This window comes from Orycteropus afer, unplaced genomic scaffold, assembly GCF_000298275.1.
Source record: "Orycteropus afer afer isolate SDZICR_OR568_19922 unplaced genomic scaffold, OryAfe1.0 scaffold00087, whole genome shotgun sequence".
Classification (NCBI taxonomy): Eukaryota; Metazoa; Chordata; class Mammalia; order Tubulidentata; family Orycteropodidae; genus Orycteropus; species Orycteropus afer.
The window spans coordinates 4,879,051-4,893,440 of record NW_006921674.1 but is presented as its reverse complement, the minus strand read 5'-3'; positions in this window follow the sequence as shown (position 1 = coordinate 4,893,440).

Genomic DNA, 14,390 nt, shown 5'->3' with positions numbered 1-14,390 from the left:
CCTCTAATTGAAGTCTATTATGGTCAAATATCATATGCTGGCACAGTACATGGACTATAAACGTTTCATGTGCATTCAAAATAATACATTCTACAGCTATTGTGTGGGTATTTTGTAAAGACTAATAAGGTCAAAATGGTAGAGAGTTTTTTTTTAGTTTTCTATATTCTTAATGACTCTTTTGATCTAGTTGTAATTTCAATTACTGAAGGATAAATGTTATAATCTTTAGTTTGCCTCTTTCCCTTTAATTCTGTAGATTTTTTTTTTTTAATTTTAAAGTTCTGTTATTGGGTACATCACTTATAATTGTTACATCTTTTAAATGAATTAACAATTTTTATCACTGTGAAATTACCTTTGTCTCTGATATTAAGTTTAATTTTGAAGTCTATTTTTCTGATATTAATACACCATATTCTAGGTTTTTTATGCTGTTTGCATGAAATATCTTTTCACTCTTTCAATATAAAAATATCTGTGCCTTATCTCCTAATTTGCAAAATCTTATAAATAGCATAAAGAGATGCAATTTTTTTTTTATATTTCTGACAACTTTTGCCAGTTAATTGAATAGCAATGAATTTGTACTTCTTTTATTATTTAATTTCTATTTTTACTATAATTTGTTTGATCTGGTCATTTTTTCTTGTTTTCTTTCTTTTTTGAATATTCTGTTATTCTATTCCCTTTATTGAATTTTTGGAATCTCTGGATAGAACAAATACTTAAGAACTTAACAAATGGTTAAGTTTGGCAGTTCAAACCCAAGGTGACTTGGATGACAGTCATGGTGATAGGTTTCAGAAAGTTGACAGTGGAGTAAATCTACTCTGCACATATGAGGTCATCTTGAAGTGGAATTGACTTGATGGCAACTGACCACAACAAATTGAATTTTTAGCTATAATATTCTTTTTTTGTTTTGTTTTTTACATTATTATTCTGTGGGTTATAATATGAATAAATCAAAATCTACACAAGATTAATATCATACCATTGTAGTTGTTGTTATGTGCAGTCAGTCGGACACAACTCATAGTGACCCCTCCTTGGGTTTCTGAGGCAGTATCACTATGGAAATAGATTGCCCAACCTTCCTTCTGAGGAGTGGCTGGTGGGTTTGAACTGCCAGCCTTCTGGTTAGCAGTCAAGCACCTTAGGCAGTATGCTACCAGAGCTCCCACAATGTCATACTATTTTACATAAAATATAAGAAATTTTGAACAATAAAATTTCATTCATACCTATGTTCTGTGTGTGTATCATCCCTAAAGATAGTATAAAGTCTAGAATATGGTACTCCAAGTTTTTACTTTAATACAACTTTATTTTAATAAAAAATTTCCCTTTTAAGATTTAAGAAGAAAACTATAATTTTGATATTTATCCTTATATTTACTACTTATAGTGATCTTCGTTCTTTAATATACATTTAGTTTCAGTTCTCCTCAGCCTGATGAACTGCTTTTAGAATTTTTTATAGAGTAGATATACTGATAATAAATTTTCTTAATTTTAGTTTATCTGAAAGTATCTTTATTTTTCCTTCAATTTTGATCAATTTCTGTTCACTGCCTGGTGGTACAGTGATTAAGGATTCAGGGCTAACCAAAAAGGTCAGCAGTTCTAACCCACCAGCCACTATATAGAAGAAAAATGAAGCAGTCTGTTTCCACAAAGATTTACAACCTTGGTAACTCTATGGGGCAGTTCTATTCTGTATTATAGTTTTGCTGTAGTTGGAATTGACTTGATGGCAGTGGGTCGGGTTTTTTGGTTACAGAATTTTATGTTGATATATGTTCCATTATTTTTTCCTACAATTTTTCTGACAAATAGTCTGTTGTTTCTTGTTTGGTTGTTCCAATTTATGTAACTCTTCCTTTTCTCTATTTTAAATTATCTTTCTTTTTAATTGGTTTGATTGGTTCCCTCTGTTTATCTTCTACTTGAAGTTCTATCCACGCTTCTTGGATATATAAACCAAAGTAAACCAAGCTCACTGCCATCGAGTTGATTCTGACTCAGTGACCTTCTTTGGGTTTCCAGCATGGTAAATCTTTACAAAAGTAGATTACCTAGTCTTCCTTCCACAGAGTGGCTGGTGGGTTTGAACCACCAACCTTCTGGTTAGCAGTCAAATGCTTAGGCACTATGCCAACAGAGCTTCTTCTTGGATATATACAGGTAGATATTTATTCACCAAGTTGGAAAACATGGGACCAATATTTCTCCAAACGTTTTCTCTTTGTTTTTTCTGGATCTCCAATTTCACACATATTGGACTACCTGATATTTTCCTAGTTCATTAAGATGTTAGTTTCTTTCCCAATCTTTTTTTTCCCCAAAATATTTCCAGATTGGATAATTTCTGTTGACCTATTTTAAAAATCAATAAACTTTTATTTGGCCATCTTCAAACTATGGTTAAAATCATTTAGTGGGCTCCTAATTTTTATGTCAATAATATCCATTTAAGAGCTCTGGTCGAGTAGTGCCTAAGGCACTTGACTGCTAACCAGAAGGCTGGTGGTTCAAACCCACCAGCCACTCCTTGGAAGGAAGGTTGAGCAAACTACTTTCATAGTGATACTGCCTCAGAAACCCAAGAAAGGGTCTCTATAAGTCAAGTCTGACTCGATGGCACATAACAACAACAACAACAGCAACAAAATCCATTTGGTCCTTTTTATTGATTCCTTTTCTCTAATTTAAAGGAGTTCTGGTGGTGCAGTACCTAAGGCATTTGACTACTAACCAAAAGGTTGGTGGTTAAATCCCACCAGCCTCTCCATAGAAGGAAGACTGGGAAATCTACTTCCATAAAGATTTACTGCCTTGGAAACACAATGGAGCCTGCTGTCAGTCAGAATTTACTCAAGGGCAATGTTTTATTGTTGTTGTTTTTTCCTTCATCTCTGATTGGATTCCCCATCTATTATTAATTATGACCATATTATCTTTTAATGCCTCAAATGGCTTATAATAGTTACACTAATATATCTTTTGCTGTTGTATTACTAATTTAAGTATTTGAGTCATTTAAAAATCATTTTTATTAACTCTTTATCTTATACAGAGGTCATGTTTTCTTGTTTCTTTCCATGCCAGTGATTTTAAATCATTTTTTGGAAATTGTGAGAGCTACATTATTTACTGTTGGCATTTTGTTACTGATCTGGTTACCTAATGCTGCTTTGACAGGAATATATACCACAAATAGGATGGCCTTAACAAGCAGGAGTTTATTCTCTTACAATTTGAGGCTTTAAGTCCAAGTTCAAAGTGCCAGGCTCTAGGGGTTATGTGAAAGCCCCTTGACCTTGGGCTTCAGCTCTGCCTCTAGCTCCCAGCCCACTGAAGCTAGAGGCTTTTCTTCACTCAGACAGCTGCTGGCTGTTGAGGCTGCCAAGCCCAAGGTTGATAAGTAAAAAGGCACAGTCCTGATGTTACCAAATCACATGGCAGGCCATTAATTCAAGTCCATTGTAAGTCTCAAGATCAGCAGAGCATGGCAGGCTGCTGAACAACGACAGCATGCTTGGCTACATGTAGGGTCCAAGCATGCCATAAGCTAGAGACTATCCCCAAGGCTTCTCCTTATCTATAGGAAGCAGACCACATCCCAAAGGCAGCTACCAGCTGCTTGTGGTAGATCTCACCATGGAGTTGATTGCCGGTCTCATCACCACTAGCTGCTACCAGCTACCCAGCCACTCAACCGGGCCCAGCCAAGTTGACATACAAATTGAACTACCACAGTTACATTCCTTCAAAGAATACTTGATTTTGTTCTGGTAGGTACTTGACTTACTTGTGGATCAATTTACTCTTTTAAGTCTTGTCTTTCAGTCTTGTTACAGTGTATTTATAGTCACCTTTATTCTATTGTTGTTGTTATGTGCCGTCGAGTTGGACTCGACTCATAGCGACCCCTCCTTGGGTTTCTAAGGTAGTATCACTATGGAAGTAGATTGTCCCATCTTCCTTCTGAAGAGTGGCTGGTGGGTTTGAACTGCCACCCTTCTGGTTAGCAGTCAAGTGCCTTAGCCACTGTGCTACCAGAGCTTCCTTTATTCTTGTTGTTGTTGTTATTATGTGCCGTCGAGTTGGACCCGACTCATAGCGACCCCTCCTTGGGTTTCTGAGGCAGTATCACTACGGAAGTAGATTGCCTCATCTTCCTTCCGAGGAGTGGCTGGTGGGTTTGAACCGCCAGCCTTCTGGTTAGCAGTCATATGGTAATCTTTCTCCTAAAGAGTAGCCTTTCTGGGTTCTAAATTGAGTAGCACATATTTTCATGGACATCTTTTCATTCTAGCTAGTCAAAGCTGTGTCTGTTTCAATGTGATCTTTATTTCCACAGTTAATTTTCAACTTGGATGTAGGAAATCTACTGATATTTATTTGTTGTGTGGGACCACCTTTACAATTTACTTATTTCTAGTATTTTTTTAATTACTTTTTTGGCTTTGAAAAATCATATATGAATAACAAAACTTTTTTTTCTTTCTTTTTTTATATTGTTGTTTATATTCTTTTCTTATTATAAAATTTCTTATTATATAATTGATCATATCCTATTATATAATCTCTGAGCTGTAGAATAATTTCCAAAAAGTGGTGATTTTGGGAATCCCTATCTTGCTTAATTGGTATGATTTTAATAATTTTCCATTAAGAATAATGTAGGGAGATCTGGTAGCATGGTGCCTAAGGCACTTGACTGTTAACCAGAAGGTTGGAGGTTCAAACCACCAACCACTCCTCAGAAGGAAGGTTGGGCAATCTACTTCCATAGTGATACTGCCTTGGAAACCCAAGGAGGGGTCGCTGTGAGTCAGGGCTGACTCGATGGCACATAACAACAATAGCAGCCATAAGACCAGAAGACCTGGATGATGTCTGGCTACTATTACAGAATATTTTGATCAAAGATTCTTAGTAGAATCCTGATCAAAAGGGAGACAGTACAGGATAGAATTCCAAAATCTCATGGACTGTAGAATTTATGAAAGCCATGAAACTGGATGAACCCTTGAAACTATGGCCCTGAGATAATCTTTGAATCTTAAACTGAAAACAGTTCCTGAAGTCCTCTTAAAATTAAATAATTTAGCATAGTGCCTAAGGCATTTGACTGCTAACCAGAAGTCTGGTGGTTCAAATCCACCAGCCACTCCTCAGAAGGAAGGTTGGGCAATCTACTTCTGTAGTGATACCACCTTGGAAACCCAAGAAGGGGGTGCTACGAGTCAAGTCTGACTCGACAGAACATAACAACAACAGTAAATAATGTGTGCCTTGAACATTATGCTCTTTTAAGATCTATCTATATGGATCAGATTGACAACAGAAGTTCAAAAGATTACATAGGAAACTTAGGGGGCAGTGAACTTATGTTAATAGAGGAGGAACAAGTCAGACAAGGAGCGTGAGAAAGTCTGTCCAGTTAAAAAAATGTAATCAATGTCGCTGAATTATACACAAAGAAACTTTAAATTGGTATATATTCTGCTGAGGATATTCTAAATCACAACCAAAATACTATGAAATATAAGACAGGAAAATGTAGACTAGTAGTTTAAAGATGATATAATAGATAATCTAGATATTTATGTTTCTTACCACCTTCAATGGGAATGATTGACACGGTGGTTGCAACATTGGGCTTAACGGTAACAATTGTGAGGATGATGCAAGACCAGAGAGTGTTTCATCATGTTGTACATAAAAGCACTATAAGTAAGAACCAATTCAAATATATACAATAGTAACATCATTCTTTAAGGAATCCTGGTTGTGTAGTGGTTAAAGTGCTCATCTGCAAACCAAAACTTTCAAAGCCACCAGCTGCTCTGTGGGAAAAGATGTAGAAGTCTGCTTCCATAAAGATTACAACCTTGGAAAGCCTATGGTGCTGTTCTACACTGTCCTGTTGTTGTTGTTGTTGTTTGCTGTCGAGTCGGCCCCTCCTTGGGTTTCTGAGGCAGTATCACTACGGAAGTAGGATTGCCCAACCTTCCTTCCAAGGAGTGGCTGGTGGGTTTGAACTGCCAGCCTTCTGGTGAGCAGTCAAGTGCCTTAGGCACTATGCTACCACACTGTCCTATAGGGTCAATATGAATCACTCCTGACTTGATGGCAATGAGCATGAGTATCATTCTTTATATGTTAAGGGAAGATCTAGGCTTTTATTCTGTATTTACTACAATACTCTATATATTTTGTTTTTAAATAGGAATGAATGTTAATTTTATCTGATAAATTTTCAAAATATAATAAGATTATTGCATTGTAATAATTGATACCATTTTGAAATATAGATTTCTGATACAGACTTAAAAATACATTTCTGAAATAAACTTACTTGAATATAATTATTATTTTTAATACATATGGTATATGGTTTGCTCATATTTTATTTATGATTTTTGATTATATATATAAAATATGTAGGTCTATTTTTATGTAATTTTCATAAGTTTCTGCTATCATTAATGACAACATATTTTCCATGCATCACTAAAATATCACTAGTAATATATAGTAATTCATACATTTAAAAAATTGAGGCATCATTGTATGTATTTTTTTACATAATTCTTTCAAAACTTTTCATCTTGTCTCAATATTTGTGTTTCTTATTTAGTCAATTATGATAATTTATGTTTTATGAAATCCATCCATTTTAGCAAAATTTTAAAATAATTAGAAACTATATACACATATAGACTCAGAATTTCTAATCATATGTGTGTGTGCGTGTGTGTGTAATTCTCTTTATTACACCAAAATTTGAAAATTTTCCTATTCTATTTCTCTCTGAAAAACTAAGTTATTAAATTTACCAATTTACTCTTTTGGGATTTCTAAAGTGTCCTATTCTTTATGTTACTATTTATAATTGTTTGTTTGATTTGCATTTGTTTTCTGGTGTTTAATGTTTAAATTTTGAATTTCCATTTTTATTTGGTAAAATATTCAGTTATGAATTTTCTTTGTCAATATTCCATAAGTTTTGATGACTAGTTATGGTGTAGTAAATTACATGGTATGGCTTTTCTAGCCATAGTCTTTCTAACTCTCACTTTACCATGAGCAACTGAGTAGCTGATTGTTCAAGTTATGCACCTGGTGTATTTCAGTTGGCGCAGCATGATGCAATCTTCTCGGAAGTTCTCTCTCTCTCTCAGGTTTGTAGAATTCTGTTTATGGGATTGGTTAGTTTTGCCACTCTGCCAGGCTCAAAATGAACCCTCCTAGAAGCAGAAGTCCTTCTGACTGCCGGCTGAGAAAGATATGCTGCTGACAGAAACATGCTGCTGAGCGAGACTGCTGGCTAAGAGATGCAAGCTGAGAAAGACTGAGTGTATTCCTGAACTTGGATTGTAGCCTGTTGCTTCCCTAACAAACCCCATAAACTGTGAGTTCTATGTGGTCACTGCAGCAGATTATCGAATCCAGCAGAGAGGGGGTGGGTGCCGTGGAAGGGAGGGTTGGTGTTAAGGTTAATAAGAGGGCTGGAGGGTGGTGGTATATTTGACCTCATAGGAACAGGCCTTAAGCTGCTAATGGTGACTCTGTTTTCCTCTTGTGTAGTTAAAAGAGGTCAGAAGACACCACATCCTGGCCCCTTTAGCACTTGTTGTTGTTGTTAGGTGGTGTTGAGTCATCTCCGACTCATAGCAACCTTATGCACAGCAGAACGAAATACCGCCTGGTCCTGTGCCAGCCCCATGATCCTTGCTATACCTGAGCCCACTGTTGCAGCCATTGTTCAATCCATCATGTTGAGGGCCTTCCCCTTCTTTGTTGACCCTCCATTTTACCAAGAATGATATCCTTCTCTAGGGAATGTTTCATTCTGACAACATGACCAAAGTCAGTGATAAAAAAGACTGGCCATTCTCACTTCCTAAGAGCATTCAATCTGCACTTCTTCCAGGACAGATTTGTTAATCCTTTTAGCAGTCCATGGTACTCTTAGCATTCTTCTCCAATGCTTATGACACATTAGCGCTATTGTATCTATTTTTATTCTTTTTGAAGAATCTGTGTTGATTAAAACTATGTTGCATTTTATTGATAATACTGTTTATTCAGATTTTTCAAATCCTTTGTTTTTATACTACTTTATCTCTGACAAAATTATGAGAATACAAATAAAATCTCAAATTCTACAGAGTAGATAACATAGAATTACTCACTTTTAAGAAAATAGTCTTTTCACTATTTAGTATTTTGGCTGAATTTTGATATATTGATATAGTAATCTATTTTTAGTTTTTGTATTTATGCAACTTTTAAAATCATTTTATTGCAGCATAGCTATTTTGCATTGTTTTAGGAGATTTCATAATCAAAAAAAAGGTGATTTTCCCTTTCTGATCTTCCTTCCTGTTTGCCTTTTCTTATTTCTTCCTATATCATTGATACTTTTAATCTAGTGGTTTTTAATGAATAATCCTACTTTTTTGTTATTTTAATTGTTACATTTGAACATATGTAAGATTTTCCACGGCTACCTCAAACTCACAACATGAAAAACAAAATTCTTGCATTTAAAAATAACAAAAATGGAAACTTTGTATTGACCTAATGATGAGATGGAGGAAGACTCATTAATAACCTGTGATATACAGACAACACAACTTTGCTTGCTGAAACTGAAGAAAACTTGAAACACTTACTGATGAATATTAAAGACTACAGTCTGCAGTATGGATTACACCTCAACATAAAGAAAATAAAAATTCTTACAACTGTACCAATAAGCAGCATCACGATAAAGGAGGAGAAGAGAGGAGAAGACTGAAGTTGTCAAAGATTTCATATTCCTTGGTTCCACAGTCAACACCAGTGGAAGAAGCAGTCAAAAAATCAGACGACTACTGCACTGGCAAATCTGCTGCAAACAGACCTCTTTAAAATGCTGAAGAACAAAGATATCTCTTTGAAGACTAAGGTGTGCCTGCCCCAAGTCATGTTTTTTTCCATCTCCTCATATGCATGTGAAAGCTGGACAATGAATAGGAAAGACTGAAGTAGAGTTGATGTCTTTGAGTTGTGGTGTTGGCAAAGAATACTGAAAGTACCATGTACTGCCAGAAGAATGAACAAATTTGTCCTGGAAGAAGTGCAGCAGGAGTGGTCTTTGGAGGTGAGAATGACCAGACTTCGTCTCACCTACTTTGGTCATGTTTCAGAAGAGACCATTCCTTAGAGAAGGATATCATGCTTAGTAAAGTGAAGGGTCAACAAATGAGGGGAAGGCCTTCAATGAGATGAATAGACACAGTGGTTGCAACATCAGGGTTAGGTAAAGGAAAGACTGTGAGGCAGGATTGGGCAGTGTTTCATTCTGTTGGACATAGATATTTATGTACATAGATAGGGTTGCTATGAGTCAGAGACAACTCAACTCAACAGCACCTTACAACCACAATAGTAAGCAATTTCCCTAAAAAAAGAATTAGAGGAGAATTCATGGGGTCATTAGCTAAGTCCATTCCAATAGGTTGCTGCACCTACTTGAATAAGCTTCCAGTCCATTTAAGGGTAGGCAAAAGAAGGTCCTCCAAAAGATGTTCACATCTAAATCCAAAGCCAAAACCAAACCCTCTGTTGCTGAATTGATTTTATCCCTAAGGGACATTATAGGACAGAATAGAAGTACCCCATAGGGTTTCCAAGGGTTCTTTACCAAGAGGATTCACACATCATTTTGCTGCTGAGTGGCTTGTAGGTTCGAACTGCCAGGCTTCCAGTTAGTAGCCAAGAACTCTCACCACTGTGCCACCAGGGCTTCTTATCCAGATCCAAAAGACCCATGAATAAATCACATTGCATGGCAAAGGTAGCAGATGGAATTAAAGGCTGCTTATCAGCTGACCTTAAAATAGGGAGATTATCCTGGATTACTCAGATAGACCCAATGAAACTGCACAAGTCCTTAAAAGTAAAACAGAAAGGCAAAAGATAGAACCAGATAAATGGCAGTATGAGAAGATTTGGCCAATGTTACTGGTTTTGAAGATAGAGAAAGAGGGTCAAAACCAAGGAAAATGCATGGTTCTTAAAAGCTAGAAAGGCAAGAAAACAGATTTATTTGTCCTAAAGCCTACTATTCTGCTTACCTAGTGCTGTTCTGGCAAGAATATGCCATAAATGGGATGGCCTTAAAAACACGAGTTTGTTCTTACAATTTGGAGGCTTTAAGTTCAAGTTAAAAGTGCCAGGCTCTAGGGGCTGTGTGAAAGTCCCTCAATCTTGGGCTTCAGCTCTGCCTCTTACTCCCAGCCCACTGAAGCTACAGGCATCTCTTCACTCAGGCAGCTACTGGCTGCTTCGGCTAACAAGCCCAAGGTCAACAAATAAAATGGCACAGTCTCGATGTTACCAAACCACATGGCAGGCCATTAATTCAAGTCCATTGTAAGTCCCATGGTCAGCAGAGCATGGCAGGCTGCTGAACAATGACATGGCTACATGAAGGGTCCAAGTGTGCCATAAGTTAGAGAACCTTCCCAAAGCTGCTACTTATATATGGGAAGCAGACCACATACACGAAACAGTTACTCAGCTCCTTGTGGTAGATCCCACCATGGCGATGATTGCCAGTCTCATCATGGGGAATAACTACCACCAACTACCCAGCCACTCAGCCAAGCCCAACCAAGTTGACATACAACTTCAACTACCACACCTACAAAAGCATTGAAATGGAAAGTGTAAAGATTGATATCTTAGGCATTAGTGAGCTGAAATGGATCGGTTTAGCCATACTGAATTAGACAACCATATGATCTACTAAGGAGCTCTGGTAGCATAGTATCTAAGGCACTTGACTGCTAACCAGAAGGCTGGCGGTTCAAACCCACCAGCCACTCCTCAGAAGGAAGATGGGACAATCTACTTCCATAGTGATACTGCCTTGGAAACCCAAGGAGGGGTCTCTATGAGTCGGGTCTGACTCGATGGCACATAACAACAACAACATGATCTACTATGGTGGGAATGAAAATTTGAAGAGGAATGGCATGGCATTCATCATCACAAAGGATGTTTCAAGATCTGTCCCAAAGTGCAATGCTGTTAGTGGTAGGATAATATCCATACATCTACAAGGAAGACAAATTAATATAACCATCATTCAAATTTATGCAAAAACCACCAAAGCCAAAGATGAGGAAATTGAAGATATTTATCAACTTTTGCAGTCTGAAATTGACCAAATGTGCAATCAAGATGAGTTAATTATCACTGATGACTGGAATGCAAAAGTTGGAAACAAAGAAGAATCACCGGTAGTTGGAAACTTTGGCGTTGGTGACAGAAATAACGCTAGAGATCACAGGATAGAATTTTGCAAGACCAATGACTCATTCATTGCAAATACACTTTTTCAAAAACACAAATGACGCCTATACACATGGACTTTGCCAGATGGAATATACAGGAATCAGACTCACTACATCTGTGGCAAGAGGCAAAGGAAAAGCTCTGTGTCTTCAGCCAAAACAAGGCCAGGAGCCAGTTGTGGAACAGACCATCAACTGCTGATATGCAAGTTCAACCTGAAATTAAAGATAATTAAGACAAGTCCACAAGAGCCAAAATAGGATCTTGAATATATCCTTCTTGAATTTAGAGACCATCTAAAGAATAGATTTGATGCATTGAATACAAATGATGGAAAACCAAAAGAATTGTGGGATGACACCAAGAACATTATCTATGAAGAAAGCAAGAAGTCATTAAAGAGATGAGAAAGAAAGAAAGACCAAAATGGATGTCAGAAGAAACTCTGAAACTTGTCCTTCAGTGGAGAGTAGCTAAAGCAAATGGAAGAAATGACAAGATAAAAGAGCTGAACAGAAGATTTGAAAGAACAGCTCGAGCAGACAAAGCCACCTACTATAATGAAATATGCAAACACCTGGAGTTAGAAAACCAAAAGGGGAGAACACACTCAGCATTTTTTCAAGCTGAAAGAACCGAGGAAAAAATTTAAGCCTTGAGTTGGAATACTGAAAGATTCCATGGACAGAATATTGAATGATGCAGGAAGTATTAAAAGAAGATGCAAGGAATAGACAGAGTCACTGTACCTAAAAGAACTGGTCGATTTTCTTCCATTTCAGGAGGTGGCATATGTTCAAGAACCAATGGTATTGAAGAAAGAAGTCAAAGCTAAACTGAAGGAATTGGCGAAGAACAAGGCTCCAGGAACTGATGGAGTACTCATTGAGATGTTTCAACAAACAGATGCCCCACGGGAGGCATTCACTAGGTTATGCCAAGAGATTTGGAAGACGGCTACCTGGCCAACTGACTAGAAAAGACCCATTTTTTGTACCCATTCCAAAGAAAGGTGATCCCAAAGAATGTGTTAATTATCAAATAATATCATTAATATCACATGCAAGTAAAATCTTACTGAAGGTAATTCAGAAACGGTTGCAGCAGTATATTGACAGAGAACTTCCAGAGGTACAGGCTGGATTCAGACGAGGACGTGGAACAAGGGATAATATTGCTGAACTCAGATGGATCTCAGCTCAAAGCAAAGAATACAAAAAGATGTTTACCTGTGTTTTATTGACTATGCAAAAGCCTTAGATTGTGTGGATTATAACAAATTGTGGATAACATTGAGAAGAATGGGAATTCCAGAACAACTTAATTGTACTCATGAGGAACCTATACATAGACAAGGACACTGTCATTCAAAAAGAACAAGGGGACACTTCATGTTTTAAAATCAGGAAAGGAGTGTGTCAGGGTTTTATCCTTTCATCATACTTATTCAATTTATATGCTGAGCAAATATTCCAAGAAGCTGGGCTATATGAAGAAGAATGTGGCATAAGGAAGAATCATTAACAACCTGTGATATGCTGATGACACAACTTTGCTGGCTGAAAGTGAGGATGACCTGAAGCACTTCTTGATGAAGATTAAAGAATACAGTCTGCAGTTTGGATTACATCTCTATACAAAGAAGACAAAAATCCTCACATCTGGATCTATAAACAGCATCACAATAAATGGAGAAAAGATTGAAGTTGTCAAAGACTTCACATTGCTTGGTTCTACATGGATGCCAATGGAAGCAGCAGTCAGGACATCAGATGAAATATAGCATTGGGCAATTTGTCTGCAAAGGACCTCTTTTAAGTGCTGAGGAGCAGAGATGTCTCTTTGAGGACTAAGGTGCTCCTGAAACAAGCCATCATACTTTCAATCACCTCATATGCATGCGAGAGTTGGAAAATGAATAAGGAAGACTAAAGAAAAGTTGATGCTTTTGAGATGTGGTGCTGGTGAAGAATGCCAAAAATACCATGAACTGCTAAAAAAAAAAAAAAAAAAAAAAAAAAAACCTGTCCTGGAGGAAGTGCAGCTGGAATGCTCCTTGGAAGTGAGAATGGCCAGACTTCATCTCACCTACTTTGGTCACGTTGTCAGAAGGAACCATTCTCTGGAGAAGGATGCCATGCTTGGTAGGGTGGAGGGTCAAGGAAAGAGAGGAAGGCCCTCAACAAGATGGATTGACACAGTGGCTGTGGGGATGGGCTCAAGTATAGCAGGGATTGCAGAGTTGGTGTGGAACTGGGCAATGTTTTGTTCTGCTGTGCATAGGGTCGCTATGAGTGGGAGATGACTCAGCAGCACCTAACAACAACAACAACAACAACAAAAGCCAAAGAGTCCTGGCAACACCTTGATTTTAGCCCATGAACTACAGAACTGTAAGACAATCTGTTTGTATTCTTTTCAGCCACTGAATCGGTAGTGATTTTTTTTTATATATAGTATCCATTATACTGCACTGGGAAATGACAGACAAACATGGTGAAACACTACCAAGAATAAACAAATCTCAGAGGGCAGTTGACTCATCAAAGAATGAAAGAAAAAGAAGAAAACAATACTGAGAATATAAAAGTATTGTTTTTTAAAGAACAGTTAATGGAGCAATCAGCAAATGATTCAAAATAAGTATATTTTAAATTATGTAGGAAAGTAGATGGAGAAAAACAGCACTCAGGAGACAAGAAGAAAGTTTTGAAATAAAAAATACAGTTACTGATATAAAAATAAACAAAATAAACAGTGATATACTGGTAAAAACAATCAGTGAGCTATATGATCAAGCTAAATAATTATGCCAAAACAGAATAAGAAGATATTTAAAAGATGGAAATACTAAACAGAATGGCAGAAAGCATTTTTATCCAGCAGTTCTTTTTTTTTTTACCCAACAGGAGATTTTATTAAGGAGGTGAAAGGGTGCCTGCACTGAGGAAGGAAAGAAGAAGAAGAGGAGGAAGAAGAAGAGGAAGAAGAGGAGAAGAGGAAGAAGAGAAGAAGAAAGAAAG